Source organism: Argiope bruennichi, chromosome X1 (genome assembly GCF_947563725.1).
Source record: "Argiope bruennichi chromosome X1, qqArgBrue1.1, whole genome shotgun sequence".
In the NCBI taxonomy this organism is placed as follows: domain Eukaryota; kingdom Metazoa; phylum Arthropoda; class Arachnida; order Araneae; family Araneidae; genus Argiope; species Argiope bruennichi.
This window is the reverse complement of record NC_079162.1, coordinates 2,727,399-2,734,085: the sequence shown is the minus strand read 5'-3', so window position 1 is coordinate 2,734,085 and position 6,687 is coordinate 2,727,399. Positions and strand designations below refer to the sequence as shown.

General features: G+C 29.8%; 1 long non-coding RNA gene across 1 annotated transcript; it reads right to left on the bottom strand.

Moving 5' to 3' along the window:
- Positions 1-835: 835 nt before the first annotated feature.
- LOC129959452 (uncharacterized) lies at positions 836-5,450 on the bottom strand. The gene is made up of 3 exons (XR_008783433.1): positions 5,113-5,450; positions 4,423-4,552; positions 836-1,312 (listed from the first exon to the last, which is right to left on the bottom strand). It is a non-coding gene; the product is annotated as an uncharacterized LOC129959452 (long non-coding RNA).
- Between the last annotated feature and the right edge of the window lie 1,237 nt (positions 5,451-6,687).

The window sequence follows — 6,687 nt, the reverse complement described above, 5'->3', positions numbered from 1 at the left end:
ATAGAAAGACATTGAGTGATAGTGAAAATAATCATGCTAAGTGATAAAAAAAACTCCATTTTTTCTAGATATTTATTTATAAAGGAAAAAAGTTACAAGGATGCAACAGTGCATGTCATTAACAGTGAGGTCTGAGATGTGGATGCGTTATACCCCAACTTTCAAATAACGGAAGTATCATCTCAACAATCTAATTCTGTGCTTAGTTCCGTCTCGTAAAGAAAAGAATCGAGCACTTCTTTTGCAAGTCAACTTCCAGTAGAGCAATTAGATTCTTTAATTTATACAGATTTGCAAGTTTGATCGCAAATTAGCTTAAAGCATTTATAAATTTTCGAATTCACATACGAGCAAACGGATACACCAACAAGCTTTTCATTCTTTGATAGATTTAATCTAAAAAATGTGATATAGATTTGTGATTATGATAATAAACCCATAAATCAAATTTCAGTCCTTCAGATTTTTGGGATTTTGAATTCTGTTTAAATGCAATTGGAAAGATAGAGAATAGATATTAGACAATGATTACGAAAGAGCATGCGATTTTTGGCGATTAATCGCCAGGATTTGGTTAGTACAAAGTACCAGAAAATCGAATGTATATACTTTTTTCCCGTCCAATTAAAAATGAAATTTGACATAAAACTTCAATGATAGTTTCAAAATCACATATCATATTTAAAATCTTTTAGTCATCACGTTAAAGTGTAGAAAAAAGTAAAGAAAAGCTTGTGAAAGATGGTTAAGCCCTGCACGGATTTGGTTCTAAATTAAATGCAGGTCTACACTTTAAATTTTAAATTTGGGTACCAAATTTTATCCATCCAGCTTTTTTGTTTGATATTTATCGTGTTAAGATATACTGGAACAATTGAAGGGACAGACCTTCGTTTGAAATGATCTTGTTCAAACTTTGACAGAAATCTTCAAATTTGTTGTAAAAACCATACAACAAATTTCGCTCGGCTAGCTCAAACCATTTTTTAGTTATCGTGTTCACAGACAGACAAGTATACTTCCAGAAACGTGTTTTTCGGATTCAGGCAGTTCTGAAACGTTGAGTTTCAACGAAGTCTCGACTTGCAATTTTTTGACGTGTATAATATTTTCTCTTTCTATACTTCGTGTGTAGGAAGTAAAACTAAATTAAAGGAGGAAAAACCTACTAAAATCCTCGGGCAGTTGATCCTGGCAGACATTTCCAAAGAGTAGAAAACTAGTAAAAGTCCATATCCTAGCAACAAAGTAAACCAAAGGAAAAAGTTCCAGAAGTTTGAGGTTCTTCTTCGAGTCATAAAAATGAATATAACTGAAAAAAAAATGTTGGATTTTTATTAATAGTTTGGTGCAAATTTAAAAAAAAATTAAGATCGAGACAGTTACAAAAGAATACAAAAATTGGAAAAATTTGAATAAATTAAAACTAGATATTTATGTAACTTTGATTTAGATATAACATGCCAAAATTTAATAAATTATGATTATTCATATAATAAGGGTTAAAAGAGAGGCTAAATCATTCTTATGCCTATAAAAAAGAGTATTTAATAATATGAGCTTAAATAAAGCATACTGGAGCTAATATTTCTTAAATAGTAGAGCAATGTATCGGTTGATTATAATTAAAATTGCACTTTCAAAAGGCTGTTAATAAAGAACTACTGGTCAGAATGACACAATATTTCATATTGAAAAATTCGTTTTATGAATGAAAAAATTCAAAAGTTTACCGATATATGGGGCTGTATTCTTCACAGTATGTTGAAATCTGTTGCTTTAAAAGATGTGTTAATTTAAAGGTGCAAATTCAGAGACATGATATGCGCAGCTCACATTATTCTTGTGATAAAAATAAGGAACAAGCAGTTTCTGCGTTTCAGAAGATAGTCGTGTCTCTACTATGAATATTTTTACAAGAATGGTGACTATGCGAAAATTACCTTCAAGTAATCCCGGACGTTACGGGATTTTAGAAGCGGTTCCGGTAAAATAACAGCATTCGGTCTGAAGAAGATGATTGATAAAGCTGAAGAGACGGGCTCATTTGAAGTGAAATGTGGCATAGAGAGGAAAGCAATTGCTTCGACATCAGGGGAGGATGTGGCTACACCACTATAGAAAGTGCCAAGTACTGCTCTGGTAATGCGCAGTATATAGGGAATTTTCCAGACTTCAGACATATCTGTGTGCATGATTTTGTCATTCTTGCAATACTACCCATTCAAAATTACACATTTTCAGGAGTTACTTCCTATTGATCTGTCAAAACGAGGAGCTATTACTGAAGCCGGTTCTTTTTTTTTTTTTTTTTTGCTTCAAAGGAAATGGACAATGCATAGCCATAAATCATTTTGTAGACAAAAAAGCCCATTTAATTCTCCAAAGTTCTATCAACATTCACAATTCCAAAACACTGGTAAGAGAGAATATGTTCCAAATGCAACCATTACCTCTTCATTTTCAAAAGGGCACCGTGTGGTGAGAGTTTACGGCAACCTTTATTATTGATTGCTTAATTTTTGAACAGATTGATATTTTGAATCCTATAACCGGTACAGTCAATAGGATACGTTATGAATCTCTTTTGCGCAACAACTCATTTCAACACTGCAACAGAGTGGATGTGGACATCACAATTTTTATGCTGGGTAGCACTCCCCAGGACATTTCAACACAGCAAAGCAGATCTTGATTCTTCACTTTGGAAATGACAAAATTATCAGTCGCCATTTTCCAACAGCTTGGCCGTTACGATCAACATACTTGAACCCTGTGGAGTTACCTATAAATGTTGTGTACAGACGTCCGAATGCGGTCTTAGGTGAATTGCAAACATGCATTATGCAACACATTTATATTATCACCACTGAAACACTCCGATATGTTGTGAAACATGCAGTTTTGCTCCTTCAGCTGGCAGGAGGAAACGGTGGACAGTATACTGAAAATTTCTCAAGCAAATCATCCCCAAACTTCCTTTTCTTGAAGGTTTTACCAGTTTTGATTTAGAAACAGTTAAAAATCGATTTCATTTTTGCTTTTTTACGGTTTTTAGTCTAAGGACAGCTAAAAATCGATTTTTCCCACCTTATCGGGAAGGTGTCACACCGGATAAGGAACAAAGAGTACCTCGACAACATGTCAGGATTTTTAATTAGCACTTTATGACGAATAGAAGGACTTTCAGGGCCGAATCAGTCAACTTTTGAACTTTATTTTTTATTTTTCAAAGTCAATTTTCATTGTCCTACTTATACTCAGATCTCACTGTAAAAATATCCCAAATTTAATATAGGAAATCTTTATTATAAATTTCCACTCCAAAGGAAAAAAGAAGTTTAATCCATATCTGTTATTATTCGATATGATATAAATGTTATTTTTCAATTTAATATTTCTACTGAATTTAGATAATTTAATATTTTTATTCATAAAGTTTAATGTTCAGTATTAATGTTTTTTAATTTAAATTAATTAAAATACTTTCAACTTTTATATTGATATTTTAAAATCCATTTTGAGGAATCCCAAAATAATTTCACTTATAAACGGTTTAAATAAGGCGTATTCAAAAATATTCAATTCTACAAAAAAAAGCATTCTTAGTTTTGTTAAAACAGGCCAAAGCAGTTTTAAATACTTGTATTAGCTTTATTTGATTCCTTCTATAAACGTGAAATTTATAATCACTTTTATACTCAGTTATACTTGTATACAATAGTTTTGACTCCATATGCATGGCTCAATTTATATATTGAATCTGGAAGAAAAAAGGATTTTCAGATTTCGTAATTGTCGTGGCTGGTTCGTGAGTGCTTTGAAAAAATTAGGCAAATAGAAAACTTAACAAATTTATTGCAGATTCGTTCGTGTTACTCTGCTCAGTAACTCCTTCTCCTCCAAGAGCAAACACTCGAATGACCTCACTCCTTTAATTACACTCGCGCAAGTGGTCTAGCGCCATCTATGAACGTTTATTTCCTAACGCTTCGAAATCCAATCACTACAGTAATATTTACAATAGCTAATTACAAAATATTTATTAAAAGGTTAATTAAAAATTTTCTAAATACGCTTTTATTAGTGTGTTGAAAATTTGAAAATAATTTTAAAATGTGAAGGTGAAAACAAAATCGTGTTATCATGAAGTAGTGAAAACAATACTATAAAGAAACTGAAGCAAAATTAAAATTATAAGAAAAAGAAATTGCAAATTAATATGAAGAAAATTTCTAGGTATTCATTAATGATTTAAAAAATTATGTATATGACATATAATCGGTTACGGTTATTATATCTTGTATTCTGATGTTCTTATAATAAAACGTGCTTTAAGCAGTACAGTACACAGATATAAACGTGCTTTAAATATGTTTTTATTTAGAATAATTAAAAAGTAATTCATGAAAGGATACTTACTACCAGCTATGTAAAATAATGTGAATAAAGGAGGGAATATAAATCTGAGAGAAATGGCTACGATATATTCGTGAACAATTGCAGATAGCATAAAAACTGACAACATAGCAACAGTTCTGCTTTTCAAAATCTAAACAAAAGAGAAGCAGCGAGAAATAATCAAATACCTTTAAAAAGCAAAATATTCTGATGCTTTTAAAAACGATTTAATACAATTAATTAGATTATATTAAAGATTTAATACAATCTAAAAATTATACAGCGTTATATTTTATGTAGAAAGAAATTAATATTTACTATTGTTTCTTCACTAAATTTTTTATTAATAGGCTTTTTTTTAATTATGAATTTGGATAGAAATATCCACTTCAATTCTTTTTTAACTTATAATATCTAAGATTTTTGTTAAGTTTATAAATAGAATAATATATGTGAATTTCAGCTTAAAACTTAACACTGAATTCTTAAAACGCTTATTAAAGATTTCTTTTCTTTTCTTTGATATAAATATTTAAATACCATCAGTGTGGTGCATATTAAATTTAGATGGATATTTTCCCTAAAATACAAACACAAACGCATCATTCAACTTGTCTTCCAAATGAACTAACGCTGTTCTCGAAACAGAGAACTTATAGCATTTTTGCATTATGTGGTTCATTTAAATATGCAAATAAATTTGTTACTTACAGCGTACATATCACAATAGATGTAGGAGTACAGCCAATCATGTACAAGTATATTCAAAGATCGGTAAAATTTTGTATAGGAAGTACAGTTCCACCAATCCTTTAAATAAAAATACACGAGGTATCATCTTTTCTGGGTGCAAGTGACTTTCAGAAATACATTATTTTTTCAGTTCTTTCAGTTATTAGTAGCAGAGTAAAATAGATAAAGACAAGCATCAAAGAAAACAAAATTTAATTTGAAAAAGCAAGTTCTTTTTCACAGGCATACACGCTTGTAGTTTACTGCCTCAATAAGAAACGTTCTCCTAAAGCAAACGTGCATTCATAAGATTTAACTTCATAGAAATGTTCCGAGCCAAACTTTGAAGATATCACTTTCAATTCCAGGAAAAATTGCACAATACTAGAATCTAGATTTCAAACAGTGTAGTTTTAATAGTCTTACATAAGTTCTGTTCATCATGTATGAGAACCTTTTTAATGGAGTTCAGCTCCATGACGTCAGAGCTCTATTATGTCCAGTTCATTCACCTTCTAAATAACGCGATTTTCATTTTTTATTCGTCTATAAACTACTCAGCTATTAATTAGAATCCTTCTTCTCTAGCATGAAACAATGAACGAAAATCATGCGATTACGTATTGGAAGAAACAATGAAACCGATTTCCGTTTCATTCACAGCAATGAAAATATTATTGTGAAATATTCTCCAAAATACATTTAAAACCTAATTATATATATATATAGGTCTAAAAATCTTACAGGAATTAAATTCTGAATCATTGAACAGATGAAAAAGATAATTGTCTGGTTATTAAAACGATGCAAAAAAAATATTTTTCATATAAATAATTTCATTCATTTTCATATAAAAATATAAATATTTTTTCAGAAGTTACCTCAAAAATCTAAATTATTTTAATTAATTTAAATTTAAATTAAAATTTCATAGAAATCACTCTGAAATGCCCATTCATACTTCTCAAAATCTGAGCAAAATTTAGTAACTCGAGGTCATTTAGAGCGCGCCCACATTCATACATATCAATAGTAGAGATGGGATTCACATGAGAAATAAACCGAAATGACTAGGATATCACTGTGAAATACGATTTACATTAGAAGGTCCATTACACTAACAGCTCTGTTTTCAGCGAGGAAGCCTTGAGACTTTATTAGAAAATTTCACTTATACAACATACAAAAAACCTTGGAGGGGTATTAAAGAAAGCTTTAATATCTCTCACAATTTGAAGTTAACAAATTATTTTTGAGAAAATCATAAATATAATTATTATAAGATATTTAATTGAAGTTAAATACAACCAACATACTGAACGAAACATCTAATCGCCGAAGGCGGGTAATTGTCAATTAAATGAACACTCCAATCTATTATAATTTTAAAAATTGTAAACATTTATTGTAAATATATCAAAAAAATATTGGAAAAGAAAAGATATCTACATATAACAATTATAAATGAAATTATAAAATTTGTATGTATAAAAATAGTCCTTGCAATTAAATTTAATAAAAAAATTCGCTTAAATTTAATAAAGTAATCTTGTT